Here is a 27,357-nt window from a genome sequence, read left to right as displayed (position 1 = left end):
CGAAGCCATCCTGAGCCTGTTCGTTTCCGACACTGGAGAGGAGGACTTTGGTGGTTTTAGTGCGCAGGAAGAAGAGAAAGATGGTGGTGAATGACTGACTTTTCTTCTTGTTAAAGCTGTGTCACTGCACCTGAGCCCAAAAGGTAGTCCGAATCTATTTTTCTGGTGTGCTATAGGTTACTGTTATGTACTACATGTGCAAATATGTACCCATAACTTGTTTTTCAAAATATTAATAAAAGGGGTGTGTCTCGAAACAGCCATCTCTTTCCTGACAATTCCCTTTGTGCATATTCTCTTACATATGATAAGTCAACATTGAAACACCTGCGGCTTTTAGTCAGGTGCGGCTAATGTATGTACAAAACAGGATTTTCCCCTGATTTTAGCTTGTGCGGCTAATATTCAGGTGCGCTTTGTAGTCCGGGAAATACGGTAATTTTGGAGTTACTACAAAGATTGAAGATATAGGATGATCTGTCTGCTGTCACTGGGTGGTGCTGAGGTCTGAATCTGAGGACAGCTCCTGTAATCACAAACAGAACAGAATCATCACAAACTGAAATATAAAGTTTATCTCTCAAATCTGAAATAGAGCTGATCCTTCTCTGTCCTCACACACTCGGGATCTGAAGTTGTTCAGTCTACGGTTCTGCCGACAGCTGTTTATTTTTTTTATTTGTTTTAAAGGCCTTACTAACACATTTTCTAATATGTTTACCTTTGAGTTGTTGATGCTTTATAAATGGACATCTGCAAAGATGAGATGATGGAGCAGGTTTCAGTCGAGGTTCAGTCTGCTGCTGCATCCTGGTCACAACATCTGTATGTTGTGACCAGGATGCAGCAGCAGACTGAATGTTATCAGTTATCAGCTCAGTATTGAACAAGAAATATTAATGTTTCAAATTATTTGTCCTAAAGGATACAAGCTGTACAGAGTACTGCACATGTGACTTTGTGAACATAATTCATTAAAAACAATTTGGACAGTTTTTTAACCTGAATATTTGTAACAAACTCAGTAAAAAAAAAAAAAAAAAAGCTAAAAAAATAATCAGGGGAAAAATGTAAAATTTTAACTTAAGCTGACAAGTGGAAGTAGTTGGTTTCAGTACATAAGTATCGGGCTTTGCTATTTAATCAGTAGCTATTGACTAATGAGGGGAAATTAAAAGTTGGCGTTAATATCCTTCCACATGTGGAAAGCGATAGAAAACAACCTGATGTTTGCACATATTTAATAATCAGCTCTACACAGGAGCAGAAGCAGAGTCCAGCCTGTTGCTCTTACAGTATAATACTCATAATAAAAGTACAGTAACCGTGGTTAGTCACTGAGCAGCCCGGTTGGTTTCTCTTGATTTCTTTAGTCAGGGCAAATTCATTCACCTGCACGGGTTAGCTAAACGAACTTTACAAAACAAGTTTCCCCGACAGCCGAGTGCTCATTTTAGCTAGCTAGGTCCTTAGGTAGCTACCTAAGGACCTAAATTACGGATTATCTTACAAACACATTTAACTTACCAAAAATAATGCAGTGGGGCCTCAGGTCCTCCTGTCCGGTAGTCCAATTTACTGAAGAACACCTCAGGCTGTCACTTTGAAATAGTCGGTAATGTAAACGCTGGACCTCTCAGCATCTGCCATTCCCGAACAGACACGTGCGAGTTTGTCCGTGACCGCAGCCGCATCGTCAGTGTTTTCTCCAGTCATTGGTCAGCATTATAATATATGCAAATACATGCGGGTCGGAATCCCCGCTCCCCAGCGCGCCCCCGTACGCCAAAACAGTGCCAGCAGAGTGAAACTGAAAAATGGTTTGAAACCGAAAAGTGGATTGAAACTGAAAAATGGGTTGAAACCGAAAAAAAATGGATTGAAACCGGAAAAAAATGGATTGAAACTGAAAAAAAAAAATTGTAAGCGAAAAAAAAAAATTACAGTTTCAATTAATTGTTTTTCACTATCAATTTTTTTTTCAGTTTCAATACAAGATTTGTCAGTACATTTATTTCATTTACAATATTTTTTTTCGGTTTCAATATTTTGTTCGGTTTTGTTTCAAGGTGGCATCGTTCTGATTCCATAATTAACAGGGAGAGGGGGGCACAAAGAAATACTTTTCTTTCTTATTCTCATTTAAAATATCTCGCTTTTATTAAATAATTATCTGAATCTTGCGAACAAAGTTTTTATCTGACGTAAAATGTATAGAAATCATACATATACCAAAAAGACAGTGTACATCACTGTCACAACAGCGTTTGTTTTCATTCAAAGGCTTTATGGCTTTAATACCCGGTGGGCTGGTCTGTAGTGAAAATGCCCAATTTTTTGTCCCAGTCCAGCCCTGCAGGTTAATACTGGCAGTGTCACCATGCCAGCTGACTGTATTTCATCATCAGCCAGTGTTGTTCTTTATACATCAATATTACCAAAGTTTACCATAAGGCAGCATATAAAGTATTTGCTTACTTTCAGGTGTTATTCAAATGTTAGTCTTTTTATTTGTTTCCACACTTTTTTCCTGTTTCAAAATCAAACCCCAGTTTGTGAGAAGATATCTTCTTTTTTTAATAGGCATTGGTTTTGCATTGGCATTAGCTAAATTGCCAATTGTATGTTAAAATGTTCGTATTTTAATATTAAAAAATGTTTTTGCCCAAAACATATGTGCACTACATGTCAGTAAAAATACTATGCAAATATTGATGTCCTTGACTGCTGAATAAACACTGACTGATTGTATCTCTTGTACTTTATCAACGCAGTATCTAAAAACTTTGCACCGTAGTGGTTAAAATCTCATTCTAATAAGAGTTAAAAGCGCATTCGGTTATTAGGTTTATAGGGTTATTGAATTATGGTTAACAGTTGGTAGAATTGTTTTTAACATTATCTGACAATTACATCTGCCACCCTTCTCCAAATCTGTGCCCCTACCTGGCCCCCCCAACAAAAATTTTCTAGACACGCCACTGCAAATACAGGCCATTTACCATTTACATATCTCTCTAAGTGTTGAACATTAACAAATAAAACAACTGTAAAGATGGAGACACATGTTGTGACAAACTGCATAGAAAGAGTCTGTATGCTTACTGATATTTGTTAAACTTCTCTAAAAGCTGCATTTTAAATTACCTCCCACTTAAAAAAAAACTGTTACTGCTTATGCCTGCTGCTCTTCTGTAGCACTAGCTAGATGCTGAAACACCGACAGCAATTTTACATCTTCACCATGAATGCATCGCAAGGATGAGAGGAAAAAAGGATGCGCTGAGGGTCTAAGTGTAAGGATAGACCCTCAATGCCATCACAAAATATGAACTCATTCGGCACTAAGCATTAATTTGTCTATCAAATTTTATTATTGAGTAACTGAACGTGCTCAAACATGGTTTACCACTTTAACCCCTGTGTGTAGATAAAAAATAAATAAATAGTGACCAGGTTTCATTAAGTAGCCTGTAATCCGAGTTATGAAAGCAATCAAAAAGAAAAGCTGCTGGGAAGTAGCTCTGAATAATACACACACTCCCATGCAGACCTTTCTGTTAAACTGGCTATTTATTATTTACAAGAGCCATTTGCTTATAAGTCTGACTACAGATGATCATTCAGTCTCACACACACACAACTATGTATTTTCCACTGCATGCATATATGCACACACATTTTAAAAAAATTATTAGTCCTTTATTTAGCCAGGTAAAAAAATCTTATTGAGATTAAAAATCTAATTTCCAAGAGAGACCTGGCATCATGGCAACAAAAGTCAAAATACATGTACCACATAAGTACATAACATGTAAAACAAATACAATATCCCGTACAAACATGTGGAAATTATACAATAACAGATCAATTGAGAGCGACATTGAAAACAATCACACTGAGTAAAAGAGTTATTCTCTCGTTCCTTTAAGATGGACTTAAACTCCCCCATGGTAACCAATTCTGATCATTTCAGTTCTGCAGGAAGTAGGGGCAGCATATTTAAAAGCCTTTTTCCCTAATTCTGTTCTGATTTTTGGGACAATCATTTGTATGATATTGTGAGAATGTATTGGTTGTGGTTTTTACACATATAAACACATAAATAAGAGGGAACCAGCCCAAGGAGAGATTTATAGATAAAGACCAACCAATGGGAAAGTCGCCCGGCAGACTCCCCCGGCACAACATCGCCTGCCGGTGTTCCAGATCTACTGGCGTTTAGATCTACTGGCGTTTAGATCTACTGGCGTTTAGATCTACTGGCATTTAGATCAACTGGCGTTGGTCGAACAGATGTGTGGTAGTCTTGCGTTTCAGGAGCTGCTACTGACAAACCAGCAAAAAAAATGGCAAATGTGTCACCTGTGACACTTGTGAGGTTATCGCAGACACACTCCGTCAGTCTTGATGCTGTTGAACAACAAAATTTATAAAAATGTGGCGAGTTTACCTGGTGATATCCTCATGCGCGACGCGATCGCGAAAACAGCAAACAATTAACACCACGCCAATGTTGTTCACAGGACAGCAAGAGTAAACGATCGGGAGACTCTAGTCGTCATTATCGTTCCCCTCGCACGGTTTATTTCTCCAATTTCAGCGTTTTTGCTTCACAACTAAAGCGAGCAGTTTACTTTGTGTGCACTAACATGGACTCGAGTCAACCAGCGCCACCTCTGGCCAAGTGCCACAGCCTACAGCCAGATCAACTTGTGACACACATCTGCACCACATTTGAATTCGTTTCATGCACAATACATTTGTATCTTTCAATTTTGTCTGTTTGTGCGTCATGCAAATAAACCTTTGAAATGAATGAAATGACACTAATATTTCACTAGTTTTGTAACATCACATGTCGTTAGCGTAGTCTGTCTGTGTCTTTTCTCTGCGAACAAACATTTTAGAGTTGGTTGTTATATACAGTCTGTATAAGTGTGGTTAATCTAATAAACATTTGTAAGGAGATGGCAGTTACTGTGAATGTACAGCAGTTACACAGTGATTAGTAATAAACAGTCAGACAATGACCCTGACAATCTCATTCAGTCTTGCAGATTGAATGCACCTTCTGTGGAAAGTGGTACCACACGGTGTGTGTGGACTTCCCCTGTGCAGAAGGCGACTACAAATGTTGTGCATGCTAAATAAACAGAAAAAAGTGATCCCTGTTGTCTTTGCTTACTGATTGTTTTCAGTGTTGACAATCCACATTGCTGCCATTGCATCTTTCAACATGTTTGTGGGTAGATTTGGATGTACCAGGGGTAAGTGCAGCCACTCAGCCTCTACTCAATGTGATCATAGCAGCAGGTGTAGATGTGTCACAAGTTAATCTAGTAGTAGGCTATGGTACTTGGCCACAGGTGGCAGCAGTGGACTGACCTCCATTTGAAACTGCTCCAGCTGCTGTGTGATAGTGGATCTGCTACAAATTGCCTATATTGGCTGGAAATATTAATTTCCGGAGAAAAGACACAGGCAGACTCTGCTTACAGGATGTGATGTGACAACACTAATGAAACATTGATGTGTCATATTTGTCCAAGGTGTATTTCATTGTTATGGGAAAAGAGAATATTAAAATCATGATGACCAATTGGAGTGGTGATTTCTATGACTTTAATAATTTAATAATTTGGAATTTTGTACAAATGTAGGCCAATAAGGAATATATGATATCATTTCATTCTTTTCAAAGGTTTATTTGCATGACGCACAAACAGACACAATTGAAAGGTACAAATGTGTTGTGCATGACACGAGTTCAAACGTGCTGCAGATGTGTGTCACAAGTTGATCTGGCTGTAGGCTGTGGCACTTGGCCAGAGGTGGCGCTGGTTGACTCGACTCCATGTTAGTGCACAAAGTAAACTGCTCGCTTTAGTTGTGGAGCAAAAACGCTGAAACTGGAGAAATAAAACGTGCGAGGGGAACGATAACGACGACTTGAGTCTCCCGATCGTTTACTCTTGCTGTCCGGTGAACAACATCGGCGTGGTGTTAATTGTTTGCTGTTTTCGCGATCGCGTCAGGATATCACCAGGTTAACTTGCCACATTTTTAAACATTTTGTTGTTCAACAGCATCAAGACTGACGGAGTGTGTTTGCGATAACCTCACAAGTGTCACAGATGACACATTTGGCGTTTTTTGCTGGTTTGTCAGTAGCAGCTACTGAAACGCAAGACTGCCACACATCTGTTCGACCAACGCCAGTTGATCTAAACGCCAGTAGATCTGGAACACCGGCCCCACGTGGACGAACAGCTTTACCGCGACCCTGGCACCACTCCATGGCTGTATTGACCGCACACCAGATAAGAATCTGCTACACTATTCTCTTCACTCACACTCTCTTGTATTAACTTTTGCTTAACTATGTAATTTCAGTTTGCTAATTTAGTATAACGTCACCGTCACTCTCCGCCAATGCTTTAATTGGAATGTTTCCGTTTTTATTTCTTTTTCCCTCTCTCTCTCTTGTCGCGCACCTTGCTCTTTGGTTTATTTGCTTCTCTTTTCTATCACTATGTCGATCACTGTTTACCTATCCATCCACAAGCGACACTGTCTATTTCTACATGCTTACTCTGCACGATCATGCACACACATGCGTTTAAAGGGAACACATTTACAACAGCCACACAGTGCACACAGATATAGGACACTCACACACGTTTGCTCATATTAGTTATTATGCACACACATAGTCAGACCTATGGAGCTTCTCGCCGCGCATTTTCTTCTCTTTACTTACAAAAAAAAATAAAAAAATGATGTGTTTCCATTTTCCTCACCAGTCTAAGCGAGACACACAGCGTACATCATTAGCCACAAACACACAACTATGGGCATGCTAAGATTTGTCACATGGAATGTGCATGGAGCTGGCTCTAGGGAAAAAAGGTTAGAAATACTTAACCAACTTAAAAAAATTACAGGCAGACGTTGTTTTATTACAAGAAACCCACATGCCTGTCACAGGTTTGAATAACTTAAAACACCTGAGTTTCCTAATGTGTTCTCAGCCTGTTATAATTCTAGACAAAGGAGTAGCAATTCTAATACATAAAAATATTAATTTCACAGTACTCGATACAGTTATAGATCATGGTTTTTTTAGTACACTCTCCAAACACCTAGATTGCACAATTGTTCTTGGGGGAGACCTCAAACTGGGACTAAATGAAGAAATGGATAGGCTCAATACAGCAGGAACTCAGTGTAACTGGCAGTCCACAAATATAATCAAACAGTATATGAGCGACTTTGGTCTTTGCAATGCATGGCGCTCCCTTCACCCCAACAGTAAGGAATATTCTTTCTTCTCACATGTCAATCACTCCTACTCTCGTCTGGATTATTTTCTGGTCAGCAGCTCATTGCTGAGTAACATTACAGACGCTGAGATTCATCCTATAGCTGTCAGCGATCATGCTCCTGTATCTTTAACACTAACACAGATGAATAATACTACACCAAGAAAAAACTGGAGATTTAATACATCACTGCTCAAAGACGAAGAGTTTATCAAATACTTTAAAAAAGAATGGACTCTATATTTAGGCTTCAATGACATTCCTGGAACATCAGCATCTGTCCTCTGGGAAGCAGGGAAAGCCGTGATGAGAGGTAAAATAATCTCTTTCTCATCACATAAGAAGAAAGAAGAAAACAAAAAAATTCAGGAACTAGAGAAAAACATCAGATCCTTAGAAAAAGCCTATGTGTCACACCAAGATCAAGAAATATTAAACAAAATACGCAAGACAAAACTAGAATTAAATGAAATTCTTAATAAAAAGACTAAATTCTTAGTACAAAGACTTCGCCTGCAAAATTATGAACACGGTAACAAATCCGGACAACTTCTTGCTAACCAGTTAAAAATCAATAAAGAAAAAACAACTATATGTGCTGTTAAAGATTTATCTGGGAATACAATATATGATCCTAAAAAAATAAACAAAATTTTTAGGGATTTCTATGAAACTTTATATACACCACAAATAAACCCATCTAAAAAAGAAATTGATCAATTTCTCGACAACATAACTCTTCCAAAATTCGCCACTGACGCCAGGTGAACTCCAGGAAGCTCTGATAAGTATACCCAATAATAAGGCTCCAGGTCCAGACGGTTTTCCAACAGATTTTTACAAAGAATTCTGGACAATTCTGGCACCAGTTTTTCACAGGATGTTGCAGGAAATCAAAGAAAATGGTAGACTACCACCAAATATGAACTCTGCAAATATCAGTCTCTTACAAAAACCAGGCAAAGACCCTGTATTTCCTTCAAGCTATCGTCCAATATCCCTTATTAATGTAGCCTTTAAAATAATCTGCAAAGCTCTCCGAAAGAGATTAGAGAAACTAACCCCCCTTTTAATTCATCCTGACCAAACTGGTTTTATAAAAGGTAGGCACTCATCAACAAATACACGTAGATTACTTAATTTAATAGACTACTCATGCAGTAAAAACATTGAAACCATAATATTTTCTTTAGATGCAGAAAAAGCATTTGACAGAGTTAACTGGAAATCTCTATTTGCAACTTTACACAAATTTGGTTTTGGACCCTCTTTCATAAACTGGTTAAAAATATTATATAACTCCCCAACAGCTTGTGTCAGAACAAATGACCAAACATCCTCCAGCTTCTCTCTTCTGAGGGGCACGAGACAGGGATGCCCACTCTCCCCTTCACTGTTTGCAATTTTTATTGAGCCACTAGCAGCAGCAATTAGACAGGCTACAACAATTAAGGGCATAAAATGTAAGAATATAGAACATAAAATCAGCCTTTATGCAGATGATGTGTTACTTTTTCTCCAAAACTCAAAAACATATATCTCTGGGGTAATTGCATTGATAAATTCTTTCTCAAGTGTCTCAGATTATTCAATTAACTCATTCACTGCCATTGACGTCTATAGCCGTCAATGGCAGTGAATGAGTCAATGGGTTTAACTCATTCACTGCCAATGGCTGGCAGTGAATGAGTTAACTGGTTAACAGTTCTTCCGATTAATTGCTCCTTCCATAATTCTTCTCCTTCCCCACTGCAATGTGGAAATATAAAATATTTAGGTATTAATTTCTCTCCTAAACTTTCAGAATTAACTAAATTAAACCACATCCCGCTTTTAAAGACAGTAGAAGGCGACCTGGCTAGATGGAAATCTTTACCCATATCACTCATGGGAAGGGTCGCTGCTATAAAAATGATGGTCTTGCCAAAAATAAACTATTTATTTTCAATGATCCCAAATAAGCCATCACAAGATTGGTTCAGATCTCTAGACTCGTATATTTCTAAATTCCTTTGGAAAGATAAACCCCCACGTATCAGCTTAAAAACACTACAAAGGACCAAGGATAAAGGAGGATTTGATCTGCCTAACTTTAATCACTATTTTTTAGCCAACAGGCTTCAGTTCATCTCTAGATGGTTTAAACACACCCTCTTAGATGAACCTTGGATAGATGTAGAACAGGCACTATGTAATAACCTAGAAATTTCAGACCTACCATTTATAAGCTCAAACATCAAACGACATGAATGCTTTAAAAGCATCAATATTAGCTCTTCTCTTACAGCATGGTGGGAGTTTCTAAAAAATGACAGAGTCTTCATTAATCCCATGTAAACGTACACCTATCTGGAACAATCCGGACATATTACAAAACAATAACATGATAAACTTTCCACATTGGAGTTGCAAAGGAATTAAATACTTGGAACATATATTGGAAGGAACAGACTTTATTTCGTTTGACAGACTAGTTACACAATATGGGATCAACAAGAAACGATTTTTGGAATATCAACAAATTAAATCCATAGTAAAAAGGAAATTTAATCCCAGTGAAGCTGAATTACAAACACGACCAAGTGTGGTACAATTTTTTTAGTCTAAACCCCCCCCCCCCCCCCCCCCCCCAATTATTGTCTAAAATATACAGAACACTTTCTAAAATAGATAATAATAATAATAATAATAAACTTTATTTATAAAGCACACTTAAAAACCAAGGGTATGCCAAGGTGCTTAACAAGTAAAATAGAGTATAGGAGGAGGATAATAGAAATAGGACCAAAGCAAGTACTAAATATGCAAGCAGATAACTGTCACTAATACATAGGAAAGCAACAGGTACAGAGCAAACAAGAATTTAAATGAGCATAAAAGTGCATGATATAAAATCATAAAAGAAATATTAACTAGAGGGAAAGGCAAGATTGAATAAGTGGGTTTTTAATCGTGATTTGAACAGTGCAATGGAATCAGATGCGCGGAGGTCGAGAGGAAGGGTATTCCACAGTACCGGGGCAGCCAGAGCAAACGCACGGTCACCCCGGGACTTCAGTCGAGATCTGGGTTGGGTCAGAAGTAGTTGAGTGGCAGAGTATGTGGTTTGAGAAGTTCACTAAGATAACTTGGCGCTAATTTATTAATAGTTTTGAAAGTAAGGAGTAATATTTTAAATTGAATACGGTACTTTATGGGCAGCCAATGCAGGCTAGCTAGGACAGGGGTAATATGGCAAAATTTCCTGGTACCAGTCAAAAGGCGGGCTGCTGCATTTTGGACTGTTTGCAGTTTAAGAAGAAGAGAAGAGGGAAGACCATAGTACAAGGAGTTACAATAATCCAACCTGGAGGTCACAAAAGCGTGAATAAGCTTCTCCAGGTCCTCATGCGGAATATAATGCCTAGCCTTAGAGATAAGGCGCAGTTGGTGGAAGCTAGATCTCACTACAGCAGACACTTGCTTATCGAGTTTGAGCGAGCTATCCAGCAGTACACCCAAGTTACTGACATAGTCACAAGAAAAACTAGCAAAGGAACCCAGGGCAGCACAGAGTTGGGCACGAGGGATTTTACTGTTGAACACCACAATCTCAGTCTTCTTATCATTTAAAACGAGGGAATTACTCAGGAACCATTCTTTGACCTCCCGCATGCATTCTTGAAAGTAGTGCAGGGACACAGCAAGGTCGTCAGTAAGTTCAAAATAGATCTGTATGTCATCGGCATAACAGTGGAAGGCGATATTGTATTTTTCAAAGATTGCGCCTAGAGGGAGCAAATACAATGAGAAGAGAATAGGGCCTAAAACTGATCCTTGAGGCACACCACAACAGACCGGAGCGGAGGAAGAGGAGAAGGTGCCTAAGTGAACTGATAAGGATCTATCAGCGAGGTATGATTTAAACCAGTCGAGGGCAGTGCCTCTAATACCCACAGTGTGCTCAAGTCTTAGTAATAAAATGTTATGGTCTACCATATCAAAGGCCGAAGAGAGGTCCAGTAAAACTAGGACCATAGAGCGTCCAGTATCAGTGATTACAAGAATATCATTAAGAACTCTAACCAACGCTGTTTCAGTGCTATGCAATGGCTTAAAGGCAGATTGAAATTTCTCAGCAATATTGTTCGTGTCCAAGTACGCCTGGAGTTGGGAGAGAACTAGTCTCTCCAGGATCTTGGACAAGAACGAAAGCTTAGAGATCGGTCTATAGTTTGAAAGGTCATAACAGTCAGATGAATGAATATCCCTTCCTATCCGGTTGTTCAGTCTGACGTCACTAGCCGTGTCTGGACCTAAACTCCGCTGCAGGTCCATATATCAAACGATCACTATGGCATTACTGAGAGTTGAAAAACTGTCTAAAGTCTTTCATCTTTAATAAAATGATCAGCGTTCTGCTCTACCAGGTTCAACAATTGAGTTTAACATCCAGGCATCCATGAAAACGGAATTTATGACATTTAACGGAGTTAGAAGTTAGCAGGGAGTTAGCTCGCTAGCTTCTATCTAAATACAATATAGCATGTCCTGACTGCGGGGTTTTGGAAACAAATTAAAACGTACAGCTCTGTTATCACTTCCAGCATAAATGAAGACAGAAAACTAAAACGCAGTGACGTTTGTAGGGTTACTGAAGTTGGGCTAGCTGGTATATAATGATGTGCTACGTGACCGCTAGCGACACAGCTATGTTAGCATAATATAAACAAGCTAAGTTTTTTCCACTCGATAAAAGTTAACGTGAGTGTTCTCGGTGGTCAGGAACAAATGTAATCGCATGGCAGGATGCTGTAAAAGGACCAAACTTCAGCCAGGAGAACAACTGAGATAATCCATCCATAATACGAGGTTAGTCATCCCATGCTGCATGGGATGGGCTGTAGTTACATCCTAAGGTTTTAAAAACTGATCTTAAATAAATGATTAGCAGTAATAAAAGCCGAGGGAGGTCAACAGTGATCACTGACTGTTTTAGGAGCTTTTTGAGATCAAATAGAAGAAAATACATAACATTAAACATGTTAACAACACAAAAGCCATATTAAACGCAGACTACTTTAGGCCCGGAAGTAGGATTCGTCGTGTCATCACTGAACAACCGGATTGCAAAATGGGAAGCAGATTTATCAATCAACTTAGACCCAAACCTTTGGTCTCAGATGTGCTTAAAAACCTTTCAATGGATAAGAAATCCCAGTTTGCAATTAATACAATACAAAATATTACACAGAGTGCACTATACTGGTCATAGGATGTTCACGATGGGCTACATGCCTTCCAACAACTGCTCACACTGCACAGCAAATACACCGGACAATTACATCCATGCTCTTTGGTTCTGTCCACCAGTTCAGAAATTTTGGCGTGAGATATGTGAAGACTTATCAAAGTGTCTGAAATGTAACATTCCAGCCTCCCCTTTAGTATGCTTGCTGGGCAACTTGGATGAGGTCACTGCAGAAATAAACACAGCCCATGTTGTTTTTACGGCCCTATGCATTGCCAAGAAAATGGTCCTCATTAACTGGAAAAATAAAAATAATCTTAATTCTAACCAATATAGAAACCATTTAATTGATACAACATCTGCCATCACATTTGATCAATCCCTTTGGGCTCCTTTCATCGGCTTCATCACCTAGTGGGGGTGGGGGGTCATGGTTTGGTCCTGCCTTCGCTATTGTGGTTGATTTGGGGGTAGGGACGGCCTTAGGGCGTCTGGGGAGTCCCTAGGGACGTTTCCCTAGAGGGCCTAACCTGGGGGATGTGGCCATGACCTGGTTAGGAACTCTGGGGGCTCTTAGATGGTGTTTTCCTTGTGGCTGCGTACAGCGGAGATGGGGGAGGGTCTGTGCTGGCGGACGTTGGTTACTGGCCTGGTAGCCTGGCTGCCCCTGGGAGGGTCCGGGACGGGCGTGGCGGCTTGGGGGTGTGGGGGTGCTCCGCCCCCCGGTCTGGGGTGCTGGCTGGGCCTTGGGGGCTCTGGTCCTGGCTGTTGTGTCGCCGGAGCAGTGGGCGGGTGGGTGCAGGGGGGCTCAGCCCCAGTGCAGGGGACCTCTGGTGCATCGGCCCAACTAGGGGGCTCTCTAACTGGTGGGGAGGTTGTTATATCTTTGCAGGTGGTCTCCTCAATACAGGAGCTCACTCTGCAGGTGGGGGGAGAGATATAGGAGCGGTGGAGAGTGAACTCAAACTGGGTGTCTATTGTCTTGTGTAGTTTGGGAGATGATTGGATGATGGGGTGGGTGCAGTTTTCTCTGGGGTGGAGTCGGGTGGGCTGCCCCGGACTCTGTGGGGCTGGGCGGTGCTGCTGCTGCGGGCCCCGGTCCGGATGGGCCTGGGCCCCCTTGCCCTGGTGGGTTCCGGAGTGTGGGGGTGCCTACTGGGGTCAGTGGGGGAGCTGGCCCCAGGGAGGGGCCGCTTGCCCCTCCCTTTCTTCCCTCCCCATCCTCAGCTGCCTCCCTATTCCCGCTCTACCACACCCAACCACACACGCAGGGCTTGGGGTGCAGGTATGTCACCAGAGTGCAGGAGAGGCACTCCCCCTCTGTCCCCTTCTGGCCGCCTGTGCCTCAATTTTATTCTGCAACCTAGACATCCACATTACTCACACTCTCACATAACACATACATATAGGGCCTTGGGGGTGGGCACGTTTTACAGCATCCAGAGGATGGTCGGTGTACTCCAACCCACCTCTGGCGCTGGTGCCCTACCCTCAATTTTAAATGCATTTAGGCACTAAGGGTTTTCGGGAGGAGCCGTGCTGCTCTCTGAGAGGAAGCAAGTACCATGCTGTCCTGAGTTTTAAATGCACTTTAGAACAGCACACAGCAACACTACATATGAGCGGGCGTAGGGAGGTTTGAGGTCTTCACTCACCCAGGTTCTGTTAGCCGTCAGGGCTGGGGGGCTGGGAGGAGGTGCTGGCCGTCAGACTGGGGTCTGGGATGCGGGGCCTCCCTGCTACTGCAGATAAGGAGGTGATCCGCTTGCCTCCACCCCAGAGAGAAGGGTTACATCTCCTGGGTCTAGGTGCGGCTTGCCCCTCTGAGGGCGGGGGTACCTGGACCTGGGATATAGAGTATGTTTGGGGAGTGCGACTGTCTGTGCAGTGTCTATTTGTGTCTGTCTACACTAGGGCTGCCACAAACGATTATTTTGATAGTCGACTAGTCACCGATTATTTTTGTGATTAGTCGACTAATCAGATCATCATCCATTGGAGTAAAACGTACAGCTTATTGCACCAGCAGCATCTGCTCTTATATAACTATCATTAGCTTACAGCTTTAAGTGTTTAAGGTATGTGCTAACTAAAAATAAAGACAAGATGATAGTTTATTAAATTTGAATGAAATTTGCAGATTGTCTCGGTGAAGTTTAATAAACTCCTTGCTATCTAAAATATAACAGGACACCGGAGTAAATTCTCGAGCATCTCACACTTCTGATAATCAGCTGTCTGCTTGACATTTATTCAGCTGTGTAAAAACTATAACTTTAATCTCAGCCAAACCGATTTACTCAGGAACAAATAAAATACTAAAAAAAAAAGCCAAACAATAAAATTTTAAGTTATCTAAGTGACTTATATATCATGTTTAACCTGAGTAGCAAAAGACGGCGGTGGGTTTGAAAACGATTTGCCGGAGTCCGGTGTTCTCACGGCTCTAGTGAGCCTAGCCCCCGGCTAGCTATCGAGCTAGTGGGTAACAGACGTCTCCGAAAACGTCGGAGCGCTTTTGAAAGTATGTGGTGTCTTGATAAACTGAGCAGATATTTGAGGTTTACACAGCTACATTCTCGCCTGAAAATATGTTAAACTTTTATTTTGTGACCCAGAAAGAATAATAAGAGTAATATTAAAACTAACTAGCTGCCGCCATTGTTGGAAACTGAGCTGGGCTGCGCTATGAATTCTGGGACACAGCTTCTTCTTCTTCGGGGTTTAACGGCAGCTGGTATCCTTGTACATGCAGTGCTGCCATCTTCTGTTTCAGTCCGTTATTACACTCTTAAATCCTACTACTTATTCCTGCGTCTTTTGTGATCTTACAAAGCTTCAAACGACGCGTCGACTATTAAATCAGTCGTTGACGATTTTGATAGTCGACGTAATCGTGACTATTCGACTAATCGTGGCAGCCCTAGTCTACACGTTGGGTGAGTGCCGAGTATTTGGTTGTGCATATGGATTGGGAATGCACGTTTGTGTCCGCGTGTGCCTGTTCGTCTGTGTCTATATGTCAGGTTGGGTCTTAGACTCAACCTCTCAGGCCCTCTAAAGTACGGAGGCCTAACTCCCCTCACCACACTCCCTGCCGGTGGCTGATGCCCTCAGACGTTGGTGTGTTGGTGGTCCTTGTCGTCTGGGGCTGGGCGCTCATGTATGTACCGGCTCACTCCTGGTGGCCGATTGGCGGGGCCGGGCGCCTGTGGCCCGGCTGGGCTCCTTCCGGGGGGGTGGGATGCCCTCTGGCCTCTGGGCCTGAAGCTCGGTCCTCTCTGGCACAGCTGGCTGCCGGCAGAGCCCGCGGGCACGCCACTGCAACCCCCTCTGGCCTCTGCTCCGTAACTGCGGGGTGACCTCTGTTTGGGGCTCTACTCAGCTCTTCCCAGGAGGGTGGCACGGTCCCCCCCCCCTTTGGTGGTCCTCCTTGGGTCCTTGTACTCTGGGGCCTCTGGATATCTGGGGCCTGGATCTCCTCCATACCTGCTTCATACCCTGGTGGACGGGGCTATGGCTCCCCACACTCCCTAGCAGATCGTTACATGGAGAAACCTTTGGAATACAAGCATGCTGATCCACACAGGTATGCACACAGGTGTTCACAGACGCGGACTACACCTTCTTGGCTGCTGCCTCAAAGCACATTGTGCGCTGTCTATCTTGCGTGCTGCACAATATCGTTTAATATTTAGTATCTACTGTTATCTACTGCTAGCTAGTTTATTGTGATGGTGCTGTTTTTTTATTATGTTGCTCTTTGTTGTTTGCTTTCTCTTCTGTTTTTTTTTCTCCATACAGGTGATTCAGGTGTTTTGTTTGTTTTTTTTCTTTCTTCCCCCCTTTCTCACCGTCTCTTCTCCCCTTTGGTTTTCTTTCTCTCCCTCTTTCTTTCATTCTTTCTCCCTGTCCTATCCCCCAGTCATGTCTCTCCCGTTTGTAGCAACCGAAAATAAAATAAATTCATAATTATAATAAAGGTCAATCAAATGGACCAATATGGCAAGGCCATGATGATCCACTTGGTAAAATAAATCCGCTTGGCATCTTTCTTGGCCTTAAGACAACAATTCTGATGGCTAAAGATCCAAAAGGGACACAAAAAAAAATAAAATCTAATTCCCAAGAGAGACCTGGCATCATGGCAACAAAAGTCAAAATACATGTACCACATAAGTACATAACATTTAAAACAAATACAATATCCCGTACAAACATGTGAAAACTATACAATAACAGATCAATTGAGAGCGACATTGAAAACAATCACACTGAGTAAAAGAGTTATTCTCTTGTTCCTTTAAGATGGACTTAAACTCCCCCATGGTAACCAATTCTGATCATTTCAGTTCTGCAGGAAGCAGGGGCAGCATATTTAAAAGCCTTTTTCCCTAATTCTGTTCTGATTTTTGGGACAATCATTTGTATGATATTGTGAGAATGTATTGGTTGTGGTTTTTACACATATAAACACATAAATAAGAGGGAACCAGCCCAAGGAGAGATTTATAGATAAAGACCAACCAATGGGAAAGTCTGCATATATACAAAGATGGACATTTACCAGCAGCATACAAAGAACAATGATGTTCATGATTTCCATAGCTAGTAATAAAATGTAAAGCACAATGGTAGACAGTATCCAACCTCTTTAGGTAGTGCGCAGGTGCGGGTGCAGGTGCAAGTGTTTTCTCACTTGGAGGGAGAAACAGGATTGATTTCTAAAAAAAGTTACTTAGTTTTAGTCTTACCTTAGACACATACACACAGTTTCACATAATCAAAGAGTGATTCACCCCTCCCCCATTACAGCTATATAGACGAGTATTCTTATGAGCTGCAGTGAATATGCAGTGAACACACACCACTATGACCAGCTCTAAACTGAGCTGGGGCTCATTTTACACTGAGGTCAATCTACTATTCACTTCTAACAGTGTACACCAGCTATAAGCCAAGGATAAAGGAAACACAGTTTTTTTAGGTGTGACCTGCTCTAAATAGCGAAAGCAGCACGGTGACTGCAGCAAGCAGCATCAATATGAATTCCCAGTATGCTCTGAACGAAAAGATAGGAAAGGTCAGAGCCTGCATTCATCTTTTCAGTACAGTTTTTGCTCGCAGCATCACCTTTTCCTGCTTTTATTCCTCCATGTCCTTGGCCTTTTTCTTGTCTCTCTGGGGTAAATAAATGGAAGTCTGCCACGCTGTGCAGCTCAGCGCTGATGACATTTTGTTATCCGCTGCGGTCTGCTGCTTTCACTCACAGTAAACCACTGTCACTCATTGCACACGCTCATAATGCTGTTTCTCCAGAGCAATTAAACTCGTGTTTATTAAAAAGGCCTGTACACGATGCAAATAATTATTACCAGGATACAATATTATGTAAATAAACTATATGAACCACAAGCTGGGTCTAGTGGGGGGTTTATTAGTTTACCCTTGTAAATACTGATTTTTAATGGGTGAGACACAGAGGTTAGCAATTTGCCAAACGAGCCATTATTGAGGCTCTGTCTCATTTCCTCAAGTGATGGCTTCTCCCTGAGTCATCATCTTATCTTTGCCCGATCCTCTCCACCGATTTACCCACTCAGGATTATGACAGCACTGGATGGGCTGCTGAGAGGATAATTTCTCCCACTCGCACTTATGTGTTATCTACATTATCTATCACAGAGGTTGGGTTTAGTGAGCCTGCTAAGGAACACTAAGAAATACAAACAATTACATGCTGTCACTGCATGGGCTGTGTGCAGTAAAGCATCATCATCAACAGCATATTTACAGTGTGTGTGTGTGTTTTGAATTGGGTGACATGTAGCAGAGCTAAATAGCTGAGGTGTAGCTTTGGTGTGCTAATTTACATGTTCAAAGTTCAGTCAATATTTTTCACGCATCGGAGGATAACTAGGAAATCTTTCTTTGTCATCTACACTATGCATACGCTGTGCAAGAAATAGTGAGTTTGTAAAATAGTAATAGTAAAAAAAATCATAATAAAAAGAATCTGAAATGAATCTGATCTACAATAATAAAATAATAGAGTGTACTTTTCTTTGTATGTGTAGTTTGTGTTTAGTGAAGACAATAAGAAGGTTTGGTGTGTGTGTGTGTGTGTGTGTGTGTGTGTGTGTGTGTGTGTGTGTGTGTGTGTGTGCGTGTGCGTGTGTGTGTGTGTGTGTTCTCTGGAGTCAGCATGGCAGATGGTTTTGTGTGGAGGGTGTGCTGGGAGAGCAGCAGCTGCTCTCACTGCGCCTCTTTCCATTCTTCTCACCATCACCCCCACCCACACACACAAACACACACATAAACACATACAGTGCTCCTGAAAAATACACCAGGATCACCTGACGGAACTAGACACTGATCCCCTCCATTATTCATCGGCTGACTGAGTGCAGCTACATGACCACCCTAATATGCTGTAAATTCCTAACACAGTGTCCCCTGGCTTTACTCGCTTTCTAACTGAGTTCTGGTTTTGCACTCGCCTCTGCAACACAGTTCTAGTTTGTCATACAAAGAGCGCCATGTGGACAATGACATCATTCTCAAATTACGAAAGGAATAAAGGGCTCAGCGACGAGCAGAGCGAGTGCAGAAATAAAAATTAAGCATTTTTAACTACTCTCCCATCCCAGTGCCCATCTTTTGTGTCAGGCTCTCCCCCCTCACTTCTCTCCCCTTCACCTCTCCTCTGAGAAGGAACTTCAAAGCAGCTCTGAAGTCAGTGGAATAGAGGAAGGGGATCCCTAGGGGACACACACACACACACACACACACACACACACACACACACACACACACACACACACACACACACACACACACACACACACACACACACACACACACACACACACAGAGTTCACACACAGAGAGCCCAAAGATGGCTAACAAGCAGTCACATAGTGCCCTTTGAACAGTAAGCGTGTGACAGCCTCAAACGGGCCCGAATCGAAAAGAGTGTGGCAATTTTTCACAACCGTATTGACTTCAATAATCCAGTTTCATGTGCCTGTTTTATCACATCTCTCTGTGTCTCTCACACAAATGCTGACATGTACATGCCAGCTCTCAAAATCTGGTGCAAAAGAATCCACTGATTCTTATGGATAATAATCCTGCTAATTTCTAAATTCTAAATTTATTAGTAATACTTCAGATGGAAACTAATAAATAAAACATTCTCTTATTCAGCAGTTATCACTCCGCAAGGGACCAAGTTCATTAGAAATACCCCCCCCCCCCCCCCCTCTCAATTTTCACAGAAAAAAAGAAGCCTGGATTGAATTATTCAGATTCAGATTTTACTCCTTGATCTAAATTTTATCCAGTGTTTTTTTGCTTCTTGATGAGGATGAATCTGGGGCTAAGTTCTCTTTGATCAGGAAGATGAAGCAGGTGTTCTCTTGATCTTCCAAGTGGGAGGCTGACCTCAAACCCGGAGTTACATTGCAGACATACTGATTTTGAATCCAAACCACTGTAAGGAAAACTTAATCACTTCTCAATGTCAATTGTGATTTTAAGAGAACATTACAAGAGAAAGAACTGCAAACTGATGCCGTAAGCCTAACCTCGACATCTTCAGCAATACACAAGAGATTCCCATTCTGATTTTGTTGTCAGTGTGAGTCACACTCTATATCTGCACAAGCCTTCTCCAATATTTGTTGTGGATGCAGTGTGAGCTACCTTAGAGGAAGCAGAATGGAACAAAAATAATACAATCTCCCATAGAGAGTAGCATTGGAAATATACAAAACAAACTGCACATGATCGTACATGGGCTCTGCTGCAACATTGTAAAGAGAAAGAGACAAAATATCAAACGCAAACTCCTGGAAGAATCAGTCACACAGACAGGGAGATAATGTATCTGTTTGGGTGTGTGTGTACTCAGAGGGGGAGGATTAAAAATGGATGTGCTTTTAACGTGGGAAGAGCGGCATGCTATTTTGTCAACCTGAGCGCCGTGGCATAGGCCCTGCTGCGAGGCCAGAGGGCGGGAGAGGGGATTTGCTTACGAGGGAGAATTAATCTCAGGTAACCTTAACAGAAGTGAGGAAGGCATTGCATTCTGCTTACCAGTGGGCTACTGCAGGCTTTCATGATGGCAACAACACACCGCATCAAGTCGATGATAGCCTTTCAAGGACTGCAGCCAGAGTAGCGTATACTGGCTATCGTATCAGATTCTTCTTCAAACACAAGAAGAAGTCAAATGTATAATTTATTTTTCATACAAACTGTTTTGTCTGTATCAACCTGTAAGATTGTGAGTTGCCTGAAAACCCACGCTATCGACTTACCCCATTTCAAGCAGGCACCTATCTACCTGGTGACACCTATCATACTGTAGCCAATACTTGTGCCCTGTGTGGGTATAAACACTATGGAGGTGGTAACGTCACTTTTTGGGTATAACAAGACTGATACAATGAGTACAATGGACCAATTTAGGATGTAATGTGAAACTTTGGGTTAAGAGGTTTGGGAATCCTTGTGTGTGTGTGTGTGTGTGTGTGTGTGTGTGTGTGTGTGTGTGTGTGTGTGTGTGTGTGTGTGTGTGTGTGTGTGTGTGTCTGTGCTCCACACCTTTACACACACAAACAGCAGTCAGTTAAGGGGAGCCACTGATAGCAAATGTAAAGTGGACTGGATTAATCACTATGGAGCACAGTTGGACAGACAGGCTGATGGACACACATATAGAGTTTCTGTAATCATTACACAAATAAAAGGTTTCAGCTTTTCAAGCCTGTCTTCAAACAGTATCCATGCGGCCACGTGAGCATTGTTGCTTGATGTAAGGATTCCGCTTGTGTATGCTGGTCACCATACGAAACCTCCCCTCTTTGCAAGTAGTAATTTACCAACTAGCCTCGTTCTAAGTAAAAGTGGTAAATGGACTGGTTCTTATATAGCGCTTTTCTACTCATCTGAGCACTCAAAGCGCTTTACACACTGCGCTGTGCACTGTGCTGCTCTACTTTAATTAAGTAATCAGAATAAAATTAAACCATTCCAAATTCACGTGCAGATTTTCTGTGTGGCAAAAACTTCTTCCTTCCAGTTTTACATCTCAAATTATGCAGCGTTTACTTCAAGCCATGGCTGTCTGGTACTTTTGTTAGATTTGTGCATTGTCTTAGTTACTCTAAAGAGGGATAATAGCAGGGATTCAATTTGTTACCAGCACTTTATTTGCTTTGTTCACACATCTGTTGCATCTTTACAGCTTGTCATTATGAACACACTAAGGGGAAAATGGAAAGCTCCAGAATAGTGAGAAGGGTCAATACACAGTGAATGAAGATAGTGATGGAATGAAAACCAATGCGGTGTCATGTAATTACACCATTTAAGCCTCTTCTGAGTAATGAGCTGCCTATGATATCTTTGTGATAAGTGGTGATATGGTGGGGGGGTCTAATTTTTCCACCATTTGATCTCCCGCTCATTTCATCACAACTTTACAGATTATGTAAGCTAGCTTCACGTGCTCAGAAGAAAACAGAAGTTTTTTTTAAAGAGGTGTCTTAGCATTCACCATGCCCACATAGTGAGGCAGTGAAAGTGAACTCTTTAGCTACAAATAAGTGGATTCAGATTTAAGACAGTAACTAAGCCTGACAAGGCTTTTAAATAAAACATTAAGCGTTACCACCTGCAGTCACACCGCCAGGCCCTTATCGGCCAACTGAAGTAGGATAAGCAGATTCAAGGAGAATCGGAGAGTGATGTATCGGGCTGATTTTTCCTGCTTCTTCTGACTAAAAATTATTTGCCATGCCTCCAGTTGTGCTTTAAGTCTCTTTATAAATATCATCAGATGACTGCGTGAGACAAAGTCTGGTTGTTTTGCTTCAATGCTACTTACCCTACCCTGTTTCTACTCTCAGAGTTTTGGCTCTTTGGGAGATTGATTGATTGATTGATTGATTGATTGATTGATTGATTGATTGATTGATTGGTAATTTCTTTCAAACATGTAAACCAGGGGTGCTCAATACGTCGATCGCGATCGACCAGTCGATCGCAAAGGTAGTATTGGTAGATCGCATGGCATTAAAAAAATAGATGCCAGCCTATCATCCATCCCGTCACTTGATTGATACAGGGAAGCCAGTCAGATGACATCAGATTTTTTTCTGACGCTTAGGTCGCTGCGCATGCGCAAACAGCGGCGCGAAGTGTAGTAAAACTGACAAGCTAGTCAGCGAGTTAACTCCAATTTTTAGCTCTCGGTTTTTTCTCTTAAACCTGGCCGTCAGCAGCTACTGTCCGGACTATGCATCCCTGGCTGATTCAATTCAGTGCAAGTCATCAGAGTAAACTCAGGTAATGACAAAAAATTTACATAGTTAATTGTGTTGTGAAATATTGGATATTGCGGTTATGCATGTATATACATTGTAGATATAAAGAATCCTCAATATATTTATAAATAAGTATATGTTTTGGATTTTTGTAGTGGGTAGATCATTTTGACTTGGTCATTTTATAAGTAGCTCACATGCGGAAAAAGTGTGAGCACCCCTGATGTAAACAATATACAGGTACATTTAGAAAAGAAAATAAGAGAGAGAAAAAAAATACTACACAAAAAAATGAATACATTTCAATATAGCTGCCGTTCTGATTAATTTGCATGTTGAAACCCATATGGAAAAGATATATATAAATCTTATAAGGTTTTTATCTGTCTTATATGAAACTTGTATGAAAAGCATACAAGAGTGAAAACACATATAAGATCCCTTGAAAAATTATACAATGAAACTTGTATGTTTTGTATACTTACTAAAAAAATATATGAAAGTAATGAGAAAGTGGCCACTTTCATGAGTAAATCATGTGAGCCTTATATGATTTATATATGATTTACAATAACAAAATAACGCTGAAAACCGATAAAAACCCTGAAAACTATACATTTCACACCTGAGCCTCAACTCTCGCGGCCTGGTACCAAACGACTCACGGACCGGTACCGGTCCGAGGCCCGGGGGTTGGGGACCGCTGCCTTAAATTATAGCTTCCTTCTTTAAAAAAAAAAACATACTCTGAATATTACCTGGCAGTTCTTTATTTTTTGCTTTGAATAGAATTTGTGCTGTTTGGAATTTCACTAGATCGTCAATTTTCAATATTTCAGACTGCAAAAATAGTGAGTTTGTATATTCCCTATAACCTGCATTGTGGATGATTCGAATTGCTTTTTTTTTGAAGAGTAAAAAGTGAATGTAATGTGGTTTTATAGTTATTGCCCCAGACCTCTGCATAATAGCTTAAGTATGGTGAAACCAGTGAACAGTAGAGAATATGAAGTGATGTCCTGTCTAATACCTGTTTTGCCTTGTTTAGTACTGCAATGCTTCATGATACTTTGGAATGAATATATCTTACGTGAGCTCTCCAGTTAAGTTTTTCATCTATTATTACCCCCAAAAATTTATTTTCACTGACTGAATTATTCAAATTTAATGATAATTTGTTTTTATCAAGCCAGAACTTCACTTTACTTATTTCATTAGTCATATCCTCCCAAAAACTCTGCAGATCATCACCAGAGCAAAAAATGTTTGTATCATCCACAAAGAGAACCATTTTTAATACTTTGGACATTTTACAGATGTCGTTAATGTACAAGTTGAAGAATTTTGGACCCAAAACTGACCCTTGGGGTACACCACAAGCAATGTCCATACATAAGGAGCAACCACCATTTAATTTCACAAACTGCTTCCTATCACTTAAATAACTCCGGACCCAATCTAAAACTACCGCTCTGACACCATAACGTTACAGTTTTCTTATTAATATATCATGATCTATTGTGTCAAATACCTTTGTCAAGTCTATGAATAACCCAGCCACATATTGCTTTTTGTCTATGGAATTTGTGATGTATTCTATTGAATCTAATAGTGCCAATGATGTTGATCTGCTTGATCTGAATCCGTACTGACTCTCGGTGAGTAGTTTATGCTTATCTATAAATTTTTCCAGTCGGTTTTTAAACAGTTTTTCAAGAATTTTTGAGAATTGAGGTAGTAAAGAGACAGGCCTGTAGTTTGTGAAATAGTGTTTGTTGCCAGATTTGTAGAGAGGTATAACTTTTGCTATTTTCATTCTATCTGGAAATTGACCAGTTTGAAATGATAAATTACAGATGTATGTAAACGGTTTTATAATAGCCTCAATGACTCTTTTAACCACTATCATATCAATATCATTACAATCCAAAGATTTCTGATTTTTACATTTTTTGACAATTTCAAAAACTTCATTTTCATCAACGGCTGTGAGAAACATAGAATATGGATTTCTATCAATCAGTGTGTCCGATTTTTCCTGTGCTTTCCCAGGATAAGTGATTGTTCTGGCTAAATTTGGTCCAGCAGTTACAAAGAATTCATTGAGACTATTTGCCACAACATCCATATTGTATTCTTCATGGTCATTACAAATGAAATACTTGGGATAGTTCAGTATTTCCCATAATCTTTTAATATTATTTCTGTTTGCTTCACATAGTATTCCTTTTTACTCAATCTAAGTATATTAGGAGAGCAGAAAGAGGAGGAGGAATCAGGACAGCAGCAGGCATGTGTGTGTGTGTGTGTGTGTCTCCATGAGAGGAGAGTGCAGGGAGGCATGAAGCGGCATGTGGCGATGAGGGACAGTGAGGAGAACCACTGAGATGCTGCAGAGTGGTTGTGGTGCTGGCGGAGAGAGGGTAGGTGGGGACGATGGCGGTGGGGTATCACTGCTCATCTAGGATCAATGTGAATGCAGAGCAAGCAGGAGACAGATGCTTTGTGGAGCCAGAGGAGCCAGAGAGAGAGACGGCAGGGGAAGATAGAGTGGGAGTGAGTGACATTTCTCTCACACCACTATGAGCATCCACATCCTAATACTAGCTAATCCCTCTATCAGCCTCTTACCTCACCTGGGCCTATCTCACCGATGGCAGCGCTGTGGCAAAATGGAAGCCTCCTGCTTTCAGAGATTCAGTCAGTATTTTCGTTTGGCCAGGCCAGCAAGGCGCCGCTCCAAGTCCTATGTAACAGAGTATCAGGTCAGCACCGCCAATGTCCTGTCACTCACTCGACTCCTGCTGGCTTTTTCTTATTGCCCGATCACGAAGAGAGCACTGATTACTGATTCATGGGGTTTTCATAAGGACTGAGGCAAACAGTGATTTGCTATGTGGTCACGGAGAGCAGAGGGATTTGTGAGTTTTGCCCAGGAGCTGCATATCGCAATATAATTAAGCAGCAGTATGATGGATTGTAGGTTTTTGCCATTAGATCATATTCCTTAATTATTTAATTGTTTGGTTTAGCAAGCACAGAAAGATGTCTGTGACATTTTTCCAAAGCCCAAGGGGACATCTTCAGAGAGATGCTTTTGTCTGACAAGCAGTTGTAAAATATAGAATTTACAACCATTTAAAGCTGGAACCACCAAGTCTTTGGCTCATTTCCAGTGTCACATTATAACATTTCAATTTCATGGATTAAAGAAGCAGGAGGGGGAAATTCCGCAACAGTAACCAGACTATCACAGAAGGGATTTCAGTGAGCGTATATTATGCTGTATTCACTCTGTAATATTTAAACATATATCACTATTATGAAGAAGAACCGTTATGACATTTGCTCCATTACACAGGGGGATTTGACATCACCTGGAAAAGGTGATGAAGCCATCATACATTAAAATGTATGATGATATTCACAATACCGACTTTTATATTATATAAATGCTTTAAAAACATGTTTGTTTTTTTTAATAAAAAAAACAAAAAAAAAACAAACAAACACTAATCCCTATGGGATCTGCTTCAACTCTGATTCTTCTCTAGGTCTTTCCTACCACACAGTTCATTTGCACACATATAGCACAGCAATACACGTTAGTTTTACAGTGCTATAGATAGATAGATAGATAGATAGATAGATAGATAGATAGATAGATAGATAGATAGATAGATAGATAGATATCTTTCATAAAGTATTCACAATCACTGATAAGGTGTCCCATAGGAAAGCTTTAAGTATTCACTAGTAAACTATACACGCTTACACATATTTCCTTTAACCCAAATGCACATATGCAACCAGAGCTTGACAGATGAATTTGCTGCTGTGTCAGTCTTGGCTAATTCCGCAAATGAACAGCGGTACACCGGAGGCGGTTTAGCCACATAACACGCCACTTGGTTCACAAAACGGTAGCGGAGATATTAAATGTCCCGCAGCCAGGACAGAGGGGAATAAAAAGGAAACAGCAGCTGGTCACAGGGTAGCAAGCGGGCGGAAATCGACGAGTTATAAAACAGCACCATCTGCAAAGCGAGGAGAGGCTGCCCATACGGTCACCCTACAGCTTTATACCACTGAAGTGTCCCTCTTTGTGTCTAATAAACTCGCAATAAGGCGAATACATGCTGTGCAAACAGGACTGGAAGCTAACGTAAACACAGCCTTAATAAGGTCATGCAGTATTTATGAAGCAGGAAGGGATGGGGAGCGCGTTTTTCTTCTGGGATGCCCGTTATTATCCACCAACTTGATCTTATTTGAGCTTCTTCGAAAACTCTTACCTTTTTTGTAGTCGCTTGACTCGTTGCTGTCGGTGTTTCTGTCGAATATCGCTGGCTAATTTTCAGTATTTTCTGTATCTGGGACTCGGGTTGGCGCTGGTGCTGATGTTAAGCCGTATCTTCAGTCCCACCCGTGTTAGCTAGCCCGCTGCCTCCGCTCGGCTTTGTGGTGC

The 27,357-nt window shown here is 41.1% G+C and overlaps 1 protein-coding gene across 3 annotated transcripts in view; it reads right to left on the bottom strand.

Moving 5' to 3' along the window:
• srrm3 (serine/arginine repetitive matrix 3) overlaps positions 1-27,357 on the bottom strand; it is a 146,242-nt gene extending 118,885 nt beyond the window's left edge. Inside the window, exons 1-2 of one of the 3 annotated variants that reach the window (XM_080866774.1) lie at positions 27,185-27,357; positions 25,521-25,635 (exon numbers count right to left, since the gene is read on the bottom strand). The gene's annotated coding sequence lies outside the window, so the exon portion shown is untranslated. The remainder of the gene's footprint in view (positions 1-25,520; positions 25,636-27,184) is intronic. The other 2 variants (XM_080866777.1, XM_080866776.1) reach the window with 2 other exon arrangements.

This window comes from Rhamphochromis sp. 'chilingali' (genome assembly GCF_963969265.1).
Source record: "Rhamphochromis sp. 'chilingali' genome assembly, chromosome: 19".
NCBI lineage: Eukaryota > Metazoa > Chordata > Actinopteri > Cichliformes > Cichlidae > Rhamphochromis > Rhamphochromis sp. 'chilingali'.
This window is presented reverse-complemented; position numbering and strand designations above follow the sequence as displayed.